The sequence below is a fragment of the Podarcis erhardii genome, assembly GCF_964252035.2.
Source record: "Podarcis erhardii genome assembly, chromosome: 2".
NCBI lineage: Eukaryota > Metazoa > Chordata > Lepidosauria > Squamata > Lacertidae > Podarcis > Podarcis erhardii.
The window spans coordinates 3,552,444-3,565,543 of record NC_138498.1 but is presented as its reverse complement, the minus strand read 5'-3'; the positions used below and the strand labels follow the sequence as shown (position 1 = coordinate 3,565,543).

Below are 13,100 nucleotides of genomic sequence, written 5' to 3'. Positions count from 1 at the left end.
ATGGGATCTAATGTGTGTTGTTGTCCCCTCGCCTAAGTCAATAATTCCACACTCTCCCCAACTCCCAGAAACATGAGATCCATTGTGGGCTGGGCATGCACACAGGTATCTGTTTACTGTGAGTGCAGACAAATTTTGCCCCTCAGAAGGACTTTCATGCACCCAAGCCTTGTTTTTTTTGCTAACTCCTCCCCATCACTTTTTTCCTTGTCTGCTCTTGAACATACAGGTTTTGGATTTTTGAGACCTATGTTTATTCTTCTTCTTCTTCTTCTTCTTTTGTAAAGAAAAACCTGCCTGATTTATATTTTAGATAGGGGGAAAGACCTTTCAGAAATAAATAGAATAATTAAAAAATAAATGCACAAGGTTTGGGCAGAAGATCTGGTGCATTCCTTTGCTACTCCTTTATCTCATCCTCACCCAAACTTCATACAGTTTCAGCTCTGTCACTGCAGCTTAACAGCAGATGGAGATCTCTGACTACAGAACTTGATGATCAGCAATACCCACTTCACACCATCACTCATTGTGCAGCGGTATGTGTGGATGCCGGTGTTCCCAAGCTTAGCAACAAAACACTGAATGAGGAATTCAGGAAGGTGGCCTTTGTGGATGGTGCCCTTGAGTCGTTCCTTCTCCTGACCAGAATTCATTGCCTGGGACCGGCAGCCCTGCATGTTATGAACTATGAATCTTATGCAAAATTATTACCTGCACCAGCTGCCCTTCCAGTTTCAGTGGGGATGGTAAACAAATATGTGAAAAGAATGGCATGTGCAGCTAAATGAAGAGGTGGTATCTGCAGCAGCGTCAGGTGTAAAATGTGCATCAGACCCACGTTATTGAAAACCCACAGTGACAGGCACAGTGAGGGCTTGTTTTTCTTTCTCTAGATTTTGCAATGAGAATGTGAGTTTGCAGTTTTCGCATTGCAGGACTCTTCTCGCTCCCCTGCCCTGCCCCTGCTACTTTCTCTTACTCCACACTCACACTTCATTCCCCTCCATTCCTGCACATCCCCACACAAAGCCACAATGAGCTTGAGCAATCACCTCGAGTGCTATTCTTCCATTTTTCCTTTAACATAAGGGGTTTCCTGGAAACTGTGCTGAAGGGAGAGGATTACTGGAAACCGGAAACCTCGCCTAGGCAATGTTAGTGACTTCCAAGCAGGACACATGCCAACTGAATAGTGTTAACACAAAGCTAAAATCAGCACAGAAGAATATACATTTGATCTACAGATGCAGAAAACATCAAAAGAATGAAAGTGGTTAAAAAACAAAAGTTGGTGACTGCTAACATCTGTCATCTCAGAACTATAATAGGAAGGATAGCCAGATACAACACAATTCTCAGCTCCACTTCTACAGCCATGGGAGCACAGTGAAGTCTATCTGCAACTCACCCTCTAGCTGATGGAAATAATAATAATAATAATAATGTCATAAAACAGTATAATTTCCATTTTCTTTAGAGTCTATGACCTACCTAAACCAAAAAGGCCTGTGTCTGCCCACCTTTTACAGTACAGAACTAGCTGTTTTTAGGTAGTGAATGATCGTTCTGGAACTCTGAAAAGGATAATCTCTTAGAATCCCTGGTGGCCATTCATGATTCTCATGAAATGAGAATCGGCTAAGCATGGCAATTGTGATTGATCTTGAATTGTTTTGTAGACAGATAAAAGAGGATATTGGAAAACATGTAATGAATAGGAAAATTAGCAAGGGCGTAGCAAGGGGTGGTGAATAGAAATCACGTGTCATTTGGAAGTGTATAAAACACATTGCTTTCGATGTGGTTCTTTGCAGCCTCCTCCTTATTTTTGAGACTGCTTTATATGTATCATGCAGGTTGAGCCTGCGTGCCTTATGCCTCTGGGATCATCTGCTTTCCCCAGGGAAAATCACTTTTTAGCACTCAGTCGGAGCACAGCAATTCCCCCCCCCCCCGAGTAACATTTGCTCCCATTTAGCACCAAATTTCGGGTTTCCCCTGGGAAGGGAGAAGGACTGGGGAAACTGCATGGACCCAGACCTATGCTTTCTAGGCACAGGACAAGGGGAAGTGTGGACGAGTTCTATGGCCATTGGCGGACCATGATGGGATCTCACATTACATCAGCGCTCTGTGTGATGCCAAAATTTGGTGCCCCTCTGTCTCTTGCCTTCCAGTCTACCTCACAGTTGCGGGGCCTCTGTGGCGCCTCTGAGGCTCTGCACCCAGGGCAACCAAACCGGTTGCGCCTCCCTAAATCTGCCTCTGCTCCAGCTCTGTGATGCTCTGAAGTGTAGGAGGTCTGAGTTGTGTCTTCCCTCTTCCAGCTCTGTTTGTTTGGCTCAAACCTAATTTTCCCAGTGTGCACTTGAATCACTCCCACAAAATACTGACAGTCCTATGATGCCCGAAGATAAACTGCTCTAAATCATATGTTATCTATGTGAATGTGACTCCAGTGCAACAGTGCCAAATAAAATCAGCACTCTATTTTGTGCAAAGAAATCCTGCCTTTGCTGAGCTGCAAAGGTGAACCTAGAAACCTTACAGGCAGTGTATTTACCCCATTCATCAACAAATAACCAATTTTCTCCTCACTGCTTAAAAGGAAACTATCTGGGGAATTCCTTTGAGAAATCTACCCCAGGAGAATTATACAAGAAAATAATGAAGTGGACAATATTTTCCACCTCTCCCTGGCCACAGATACACAAACAATGACTCACAGGCATTCTGACAGCTCTCCTGTCCAGATAGGTGTAGTACCATAGCCCATCATCCCAGCCTGTGTAGCCAATGGCCAGTAAAGATGGGAGTTGTAGTCTAGCCTTATGAGAAGACCCACCCCTGATCGTTAGCATCCTAAGACGCAGTCCTTGCATTGAACATCCTGAGGGTATAGGCGCGAGGCACTGAGGATTACAGAGATGTCTATAGGGTGAATTCTACTGCTTGCCAGCAAGTGTGCAACTGTTCAAAAAGTAGATTGAACAAAAAGTGATGAACTCAGGGACCTTAATTGTGAGCTCCAGCAATCCCAGACAGCAGTTGTTGAGCAAGAAGAAAAGCTTTTATAGCCCATGTTGCATCACACAGAGATCATGATCATCCATCCTTTGCATTAATTAATTAATTCGCTGGTTACATGTAAACACATATATAGAATCCTGGCAGGCATTCTGAATACATTTTGAGGGGGGGTGATTTGGAGAAGGATGGTGGCATACTCTCCAACATTTCTCTGATGAAAATAGGGACGACCCATTCCATAATGGTAATTTTACTATTTATACCCCACACATCTCACTGGGTAGCCCCAACCACTCTGGGCAGCTTCCAGCATATATAAAAACATAATAAAACATTAAAAAACTGACAGATTAATGTTTTTACTTTGTTTTTGTTTTTTTTACATTGTACTTTAGACTCCCCTTATCTTCTCTATGAGATGAGGAGGGGATTGTTTTGTTCTATTAAAATTGTATTGATAACGCCTGCCGGGAACGATGCCTCAGGAAGATTTTGGGCATCACACAGCAGGACAGAGTCCCAAGCAAAGATGTGCTGTCCCAAGACCGCAGCATGTTCACACTCCTGTCTCAGGGGTGTCTACACTGGCTTGGTCATACCCACAGAATGGAAAATGGCAGGATTCACAAGGATGTACTCTGCATGGAGCTGCTTTCAGGCACCAGGCCTGTTGGTAGATCAATTTTGTATATCAAAGCTGTCTGCAAACATGACATGAAGGCTGGCAACATGAACCCCGTGTGGGAATCCCTTGCAGACAACTGCAGCACCTGGAGACAATCAGGTCTTGTATCCACTGCAATGACCAGAGGAGGAAAGACAGCTGGGAGGAGTGCAGACAGAAAAAACACCATGGTGCACATGCATCAGCTCAGCTGGACACCTTCATCTGCCCCAGCTGTAACAAAACATGTCTCTTCTGTATTGGTCTCTACAGCCACAGGCACTATAACTCTTGGATAGTTTGACTTTACCCTTGAAGGCCTCCCGAGACAGATAGATAACAGTCAGTTCATAACATCTGGAAGGTACCACACTGGCTACTCCAGTTTAATGACTGGCAAAACATCCATATAATTTTGTTAGCCCTTATATATTCAGATTATGTTGAGTGTGGCAAAGAGATATCAATTTTATTTTGATATCTCTTTTATACTCAGCCCATGTTAAAAAGAGCAATTATAAACTAACATTTTTCCTCTAAATTTTTAAATTCAAATACAGACTGAAACAAAATTTAATGTACTAGTTTCAGCAAGAATATTGGGTGCACAAAGTTGGAGATGAAATATAATTGTTTCAAAGTACTGATTAATGAATACAAGTTGGCATACAAGTTGATTTATTGAAACTAACAACTTGCCTGAGGTTTAGAATGGTAAATTTAAGATGGTTCCTCAATTTCTTGTACAGTGTTGTGGGTTTAATGAATGTTTAGCAGTTACACAAGTGTTCTCTGGTCCATGATCTGAAGAAAAACAGGAGATATATATATATATATATTCTTTCATTTGTTTGAGTGCAGTTGCAGTATTTGATCTTGTTGACTTTGGAGGTGGTTATTTTTCAACATGTATATTGTGCTTCTGTTTTTTTCTTGATTCTTATCATTTACATTAATAAATATTTTAAAAGGCAACTTTGAGTCTGCCTTGGTGAGCAGCTTCAGCCCCATGACATTCCCAGTAAAAAGGCTCAGGGAGCAAACAAGAGAAAGTACTTCTGTCTTGGATCTGGAGAGTCACTGTCACTTGGACTGGATCAGGGATAGGGATGGGGTAGAAATTTGATTCAGTCTGCATTTAAAGGCAAGCTTACCTAATTAACAGTTTGCAAAACCATTCGCAAATCAAATCCAACCATTTGTACTTCTCGAATTTTGTAAGACAGTTCTCCAGTGGCACTTATCACCTGTAGCAGCATGCTTGGCCAACACTGGAAACTCTGGAGTTTACCATGAAAAGGGAGGGTTAGAAAAAATATGGGACATGGCTCTGCCTGAGTGTTTGGTGCATCAGTATCATGAAATCAAGATACACTATGTCCACAGCATTTCCCTGATCCACCAAGTTTGTAATTCCATCAAAAAAAGAAATCAGAGTGGTCTGGCATGACTTATTTTTGAAGCTGCCTTATTCTGAGTCAGACCACTTCATGTAATCCAGTATTGCTACTTATTCTGTCCCATGGCTGCTCTCCAGGATTTGGGGCACCTCCCATAAGCAAAGCTTTTGCCCTAGGCTCTCATCCCTCCCCAACATTGTTAAAAAAAAACCAAGGATATAATAAATCATGTAATTCTCACTTGGTTTGTGAAGCCCAGATTTGTGGGGGGGGGGGTATGCATGCTTGGGGTGGGCTGTGCCATTCATGGATATTCTGTGCCTCTTCTCTGAATGTTCAGCTTTATATTTTAAAAAAAGCCAGTCCCTAATGCCTGAAAAGATAAAGGAGGTTAGGTATGTGAAGGCCATATTCTACCCAAATTCTGAGAAAATTATAATAACCCAGCACCTACTTACCTCTTTTCTGGCCAACGGCTGCAAAGACATTGCCATAAGACACATTCATAGACACTTATTTTTTAAGTAGTCTATTGTATGCTATATAGTATTTAATACAAATAAATAAGAATATAAGGTGAGCCTCCTGGATCAGGCTAGTGGCCAATCTAGTCCAGCATCTTGTTCTCACAGTGGCCAGTCTGCAGTTCCCAGCATCTGGTATTCAGAGGCATACTGCCTCCGATATTGGAGGGAGAACACAGCCATTGACAGCCTTATCCTCCATGAATTTGTCTGATTCTCCTGTGGCAGTGAGTTCCATAGATTAACTCTGCACTGAAGAAGTACTTTATTTTATCTATGCTAAATCTTTCAACTTTCAGCTTCTTTTACATATAGTATCGAGAATAGCACAGAAGGGTCTCTATTTAACTTTTGGCTGTTTTGCATCAAGTTTTCACCACCCATCCCTGCCTCACTCCTTCCCAATGTACACATAAGCCTCCTTAAATACAAAATTGGGCCCCAAATGATAGCATGGAAGCGAGTAAATATGTTATGAATTTGAAACCGGATGAGTAGTTGTGAAATACGACAAGAAATTTCCCTCTGCTTAGTGCAACTTCAAGGCAACATTGTGGTGTAGGTTATTGGGCGATGTTGCAGTTTTTGCAGGTTTGCTTGGGGTTTTTTGGTTTATATAACAATGTTTTTTCTTTATAAATGGAGGCCTCAACTCCCTCCACCCCGCAAAAGAGTTTTAACCATGTTTTCAGGGAAGTTCTGTGCTTCATTAATTACTGGGGTTTTGTGCTTTTTTAAAATACACAAAGTTTATAACAGTCAAAATTTGCAATAATAAGAAACAATTACACTTCATTGTACACAATTACAGTGGTACCTCTGGTTACGAACTTAATTTGTTCCGGAGGTCCGTTCTTAACCTGAGGTACCACTTTAGCTAATGGGGCCTCCCGCTGCCGCCACGGTGCAATTTCTGTTCTTAACCCAAGGTACTACTTCCGGGTTAGTGGAGTCTGTAACCCAAAGTGTTTGTAACCCAAGGTGTTTGTAACCCAAGGTACCACTGTAATTAGCAGCAACAAAAAAGAAAAGAAAAAAGGAGGCAATTTAAACAACACTAAAACCATCCATTAAAGGGCTGTTAGAATAATGGTTAAATGGACCCTCATTGCCACATTGATCTCCCTTGGAACGCCCTCCCATCAGATGTCAAGGCAATAAGCAACTATCTTATTTTTAAAAGAGATCTGAAGGCAGCCCTGTTTAGGGAAAACAAAACAAATTCCTTCCAGTAGCACTTCTTCAGAAGTGTGCATGCACACGAAAGCTCATACCAAGAACTGACTTAGTTGGTCTTTAAGGTGCTACTGGAAGGAATTTGTTTTGTTTTGACTATGGCAGACCAACACGGCTACCTATCTGTAACTGTTTAGGGAAGTTTTTGATGTTTAATGCTGTATTCTGTTTTAATATACGTTTGGGAGCCGCCCAGAGTGGCTGGGAAGCCCAGCCAGATGGGTGGGGTACAAATAAATAATAATAATAATTAGGAGCAGGAATTCCTCAGTTGTGGTGCTAGATCTGGCCCGCCAGTGTCCTGGACCAGGCCCGCCTGGCAATTGCAGAACCCACTGCATCCCCCCCCTTTCCTTTTCCCAAGGGGAGGCTCTAAGTGAACGCTTGGAGCGCACAAAAAGGGAAGTGGCCAAAAGGAGCAGCAATTCTGTCCCCAGCATTCCAGAAGGTTCCTCGGCATTCCGAAAGGCTTTTAAAATGTTTTAATGAGATTGTTCTCGGTGTGTTGGCCTCCTGGGCTCCTTTGGCAGGAAGGGGCTAGCAGGGCAAGGTGAGGTGACCTCAGGAGAGGACAAGTCATCTAATAATAATAATAATAATAATAATAATAATAATAATAATAATTTATTATTTATACCCCGCCCATCTGGCTGAGTTTCCCCAGCCACTCTGGGCGGCTCCCAATCAAGTGTTAAAAGCAATACAGTGTTAAATATTAAAAACTTCCCTGAACAGGGAAGAAATATTTTTAATAGAAATATTTTCCCTCTGCTAACAGTAATTCCTAAGTTTAGCCATCATCTTTTGCCACGAGGGTCTGGAGGCGACTTTAAGTAGCGCAGCAGAAATATGCCCAAGCCCCAGGCGCGGGTTTCTCCGGCGCGCGAGCCAAAGGGATTTGGGAAGCGCTGGTCCGGGGGGCTGCGGGCATTTGCCAGGAAAGGGGGCGGAGAGGAGGAGCCCCCCCCCCCCGCCGCCGCCCCGGCCCGCCCCGGCCCGCCCTTCTTCCTGGATCGCGGGGCGCCGCTCTCCTTTCGCTTTGCGATTCCGGGCTCTGGCGCCCGCCGGATGGCGCCCCGCCCCCAAGTGCTGCGTCCGAAGTAGGAAATCCCCCCCCAGCTTCTGGGATCGGCGGCGTCGCCTCCCTTCGAAGATCGAAAGTGGCGATTAAAAGCAGGTGGATTAAAAAACCTCGAGGGCTCGAGGGAAGCGACTCTTTGGAGGCGGGCGAGGAGCGCAGCGAGCGAGCGAGCGAGCGAAGGGACCCCGGTGGCTTCCAGCAGGTTGGCCCGACTTGGCAAGAGGCGCCGCGGGGCGGGCGGGCGGGCGGGCGCTGCCGGGTCCGGGGCGGCGGCGGAGCGAGGCGATGGGCCGAGGAGAGGCGCGCAGGTGCGCCCCGGTGGCTTCCTCGCGGGCGGGCGGGCGGGCGGCGAAGAGGCTGCGGGGAGCCCGTCCGCGTCAAAAGGTGCCCTGGAAGAAGGCGCCTTGGAAACGAGGGGCGATCTGAGGATCACGCTTCCGAGCCCATGCTGGGTTCAGCGGGTCTTACTCCAAGTAAATAAGTTTGGGAGCTGCCAGTGCCAGGCTCGCTTGGGTCTCGTTCCAGATCTGCAATTCGCCGCCCTGCCTTCTTGAAAAAGGGCCACTGCTATTAACAAATAGACTACAGTTGACACGTGGACAGATCCAGAAGGGTGACTTTACTCCGGTGTTGTTTAATTTCGTAACATATTGCCAGTATTCCAGAAAACGAGCAGCCCATCCCCACCAGCATTTGGCTCAATCTGGTTGGTCTAAATTTAAATTCAAGCAGAAAATATTTTCTTCTCTTTGAACGCTCCCCCTCCCGTTTATCAATATGCCAACACTTTATATTATTTCATTGGTAAAGTAAAAGAAAAACGACATTATTCACACATAATCTAAGCACAATCACAAGAGCTCCTGATTAGGCATTTAGCTATGTGATGTTGAATGTTATCTGTTTACTGTTCTATCCTGTTCCCCCATTGTTTTTGTTTAAACCATTTCAGAAACCAAGAACTTAGACATTGACCACTAATGATGAACCTTATGTTGTAGATATTGCTGCACATTTATTATGCTATTTTTGTGATTTACAAATCACACGAGAAGACTTGGTCTATTTATTTATTTGTATCATTTATTATTCCTATGATCATTGTTTATAAAACCCAATAAAACATTATTCCCAAAAAGGTCACTGCTAATAGATTCAAATCCCAGCTCACAAACGTGCTTTGAAAGTGTGTCCTGGTGCATGTGCTTGCAGCGTATGTGCAAATTTATGTTGGGGAATTCCAGAAAACTTGTTAGCAGGATGTTGCACCGAGAAGCCACACAGCGAGAGAGAGCGTGTTTTGCCTCACAGACTTAAAATATATCTCTGTGGCCTGTGCCTCTGGCCTAGGAAGCGTTCCATTTTCTTTCCTTTTACAATAATTATATACTATTGTTCCAGTTACAGATAGGTAGCCGTGTTGGTCTGCCATAGTCAAAACAAAATAAAAAATTCCTTCCAGTAGCACCTTAAAGACCAACTAAGTTAGTTCTTGGTATGAGCTTTTGTGTGCATGCACACTTCTTCAGATACACTGAAACAGAAGTCACCAGACCCTTCTATATAGTGAGAAGGTGGGGAGGGGTATTACTCAGAAGGGTGGTGGGATTGGGTGATTGGCAGATAGCTGTGATGAGCCTGTTGACGACTCTTAACGACTGCCATAGGTCTTGCAGGAAAAAGCAAGGGGTGAGAAGGTGAAAAATGGCTTTGTCATGTATAATGAGATAAGAATCCAATGTCTTTGTTCAGACCAGGTCTCTCCATGGTTTTAAGTTTGGTAATAAGTTGCAATTCAGCAGCTTCTCTTTCCAGTCTATTTCTGAAATTCCTTTGTAATAGAACAGCTACTTTGAGATCTTGTATAGAATGTCCTGGGAGATTGAAGTGTTCTCCTACTGGTTTCTCGGTCTTGTGATTCCTGATGTCAGATTTATGTCCGTTTATTCTATACTATACTAATATATACTATTGGTTTGTAACGTACAAAACTTCTCAGAGGTTTACACAAAATAAAACAAACTTTAGAATTGCCCATAAAAGACTGTTAAAAGCAGGAATTTTAAAAATGCAAAGTGTAATTCATCAGATGTATTCATGAACCAGGGGCCACCTAAATGGAGTATATATACAAAATCTATCTCATTTCTCCCCCTGAGTTCAGTTTTGATTTGTTTTTGTAGAAGGCAAGTCAACACAAGAGATACAGATACCACAGTGATAAGCTGAGCACAGAATTCAACCCGATGAATACAGGACCCAGTCTGTGTGGGTGTGACGCCTCCTGGTTAGGAACCACTACATTCACAGTAGTGTTGCTCCTGACAATGTTTCATAGCAATAAGGTTTATTACAGGAACAAATAATTGACCAAACTCCTAGAATAGTCAAGTTTAGTAATTAATACAATAATGCTCAATTCTAACAACAGTTCATTTTGGTGCAGCATAATGGCAGCATAAAGCTCTCAATTCATGTATCCAAACTAGCAAGAAATATTTTAGCATAAAATGCCCATCTGGCATATTGCCTAATTACAGGTTTCTCTCCTGTAAAACGGCTTTGTAAAGTTGCAGAAAGCACCAAAGAAAGGGTTAATCCCCACCACCTCGCTTCCAAAGCATCAGGGCCCTAACCTGAATCTGAGATTAGGGTCTGTGTGCATGCCCACTGTGGCTGCTTTTTACAAACATTTAAAGCAGGGGTTGGGAACCTTAGGCCCAGGAACCAAATGGAACCCTGCAGACCTCTCCTATCTGACCATTGCAACTCTCCCTAAGCCACATTCCTGCACTGGCCCTGCTTTACACCCCAAAGATTTTTACATGACCGGAACATGTCCCTGAAATCAGATTTTGCCTCTTGCTTGTCTGGATGAAGAACAGAGAAAGGGGTGCAGATATGTGTAGAAACTGGACAGCTGTACAAAGATACCGTTTATATTTGTTTCTCCACCCATTTTTGCCATTGTCCCGCCCACTGCTGGCCTGTGGTCCTCTGAGAAGGGAAGGCAATGTGACCCTTTCCCACTCCTGATTCCGGAGATCTGATTATGAATCTTTATTATTGTCTCATCGCTTTTATCTCAGGCTCCACTCCTCCGCATGCAATACCAGAATCATGGCAAGATAATGCATATGTGTTAAGTATTATTGTTACTTAACATCTTGGGCTGGAGGGTGGTTGAAGGACAGCCAGCCTACTTATGTCCTTCCCCATGTGCTAAGGATAGATCTTAACACTTTTCTCCCTAGAGAGGTCTGCCTGTACCTACTTTAATGTCCTTTTGGGGCCAAGCAAAGGCTTTGTTGTATCTTCTCAAACTTTTCAGACACAGTTTTAATCCTGCTGTTTTTATACAGCTTATGATTTTGAGACTTTTGGTAAATTTAGGCATTTGTACTTGCATAATAATAGTATTATCCTTGTAGTGAAGCACTATGGGAATCTGGTTGAAGGGTGGTATAAAAATCAGAAATCATGATCATAATCTTGCCCAACGAGGCATCCTGTCAAACTGTACTAAGGTCTAAGGGGCAGTGGGGACTCTAATAAAGGGGAAGTGTTTTAAATACGTTATTCACTTGGTTTCCTTGGGGAGGATTGCCTAACCAGCAAAATGTGTACAGCCTGCAGCTTTGGGGACAGTGGGTGGTGGTTGCTCAGAAGATGAGTAAGATCCGTGTCAAGTCGTGTGGTGTAATACAGTGGAAGCAGAATATCGGTGGGTATATTGTGCAAATGGTAAGATACAGCATATTGTGTTTGCCAAAATCATAAGGAAGTCCAGGAAAAGTCTGAGAAAATGCTGCCAGGATTGTGGTTTACTTCTTTCAAAGAAGCTTGGATTTTTAGGACAATAAATCCCACAGTTTAAAGCTGTACCTTACAAATCACAGGGCTACTGTTCCCAGCACCCTTCATAAACAACAGTTCCCAGGATTCTTTGGGGGAGGGAGCCATATGCTTCAAATGTGTGTTGAATGTGCTTCAAATGTACAGTGTGGATAGCACCTAAGTGTTGGAAGATTGAGGGTAGACAAAATGAAGTAGCTCTTCACACTGTGCAGAGTTAAACTATGGAATGTGCTTGCACAGTATGTAGTAATAGCTTTACTGCCTATGAATGGGCCGTCAATGGCTACTAGCCATGGTGGCTGCCTTCTATTTCCACGGTTGGAGGCGGTATATCTCTGAATGCCAGTTTCTGGGAATTGCAAGTGGGCAAAGCGCTGTTGCAGCGCTGGATCTGGCAGGGGGAATTAAAGAGGCACATGGCCCAGGTGGCAAGTTCGGAGTGCTGCAGAATTACTGGTTTCAGCATTCCCCCTTCCCCAAATGTGGAAAGGAGAGAGGAGGCGGCAAAAGGTCTGGCCTTGGTCTGCACAGACCCTCCCTCCCCTCCCCTCCCCTGCTCACTGGAAATGCCCAGGGCAGTGTCCGCAGCTGCACCAGGATCAGGCACCTCCTTCTCCCACCCAGGTCTTCAACCTTCTTCAAATTCTGGTCTACCACAAGAGAAGGGTCCAGAGAAGTCTTTGCCTCATTCTCTTGCTGGCTACCTCCTTCCTAGGACCCACTGTGCCAGACAGAGCAGCCACAGTGTTAGGAATTCTGTCAGCTGTGTACATCCAAGGAGCAAGGAGAGAGAGAGTTGGTCTTACGTAATCTGCCTTGATTTCCTTCCTTTCCTGGTCTTGGGTTATCATTGCCAAAATCCTGCAATACAATATAATTTCCTGACTACTCAACTATAAAGTGATTTTATTTTTTTGCCTTTAATTGAAGTTTTAATCTGACGAGTCAGTATAAAGAAAATGGACAATTGCTTAATTCATTTTCAAAGCCACCTTTTCTTACTTTCACACACTATCCTATTTGAAGCCTTTTTTCCTTTTAATGTTAGTTTAAGGAAATGCCTAAGAAATAGTTAAGCAGGAAGAATGTTATAATGTTATTTGGCAGAATGTGTTTTAGTTTCTGTAAAGAAAGAAAAAGTCGATGTTGGAAGGAATGTAGGGTACCATTTGTTTAAAAGTTGCTTGGGATGTCACAATCATGGAGAAAAAGTTTTATTAAACTGAACTGAGAGAACGTAGAATTCAAACAGATGTTTTTCAGATGAAGTGGAGCCTATTTAACATTTCCTTTCAAAGTTCTGA

The 13,100-nt window shown here is 43.4% G+C and overlaps 1 protein-coding gene and 1 long non-coding RNA gene across 2 annotated transcripts in view; one reads left to right on the top strand and one right to left on the bottom strand.

Annotated features, from left to right (window-relative positions):
• Window positions 1-4,358: 4,358 nt before the first annotated feature.
• LOC309334774 lies at window positions 4,359-6,506 on the bottom strand. The gene is made up of 2 exons (XR_014153265.1): window positions 5,339-6,506; window positions 4,359-4,501 (listed from the first exon to the last, which is right to left on the bottom strand). It is a non-coding gene; the product is annotated as an uncharacterized lncRNA (long non-coding RNA).
• A 1,429-nt stretch (window positions 6,507-7,935) lies between these two features.
• Window positions 7,936-13,100, top strand: part of STAT6 (signal transducer and activator of transcription 6) — a 58,734-nt gene continuing 53,569 nt past the window's right edge. The window contains exon 1 of the mRNA XM_081851723.1: window positions 7,936-8,140. The gene's annotated coding sequence lies outside the window, so the exon portion shown is untranslated. The remainder of the gene's footprint in view (window positions 8,141-13,100) is intronic.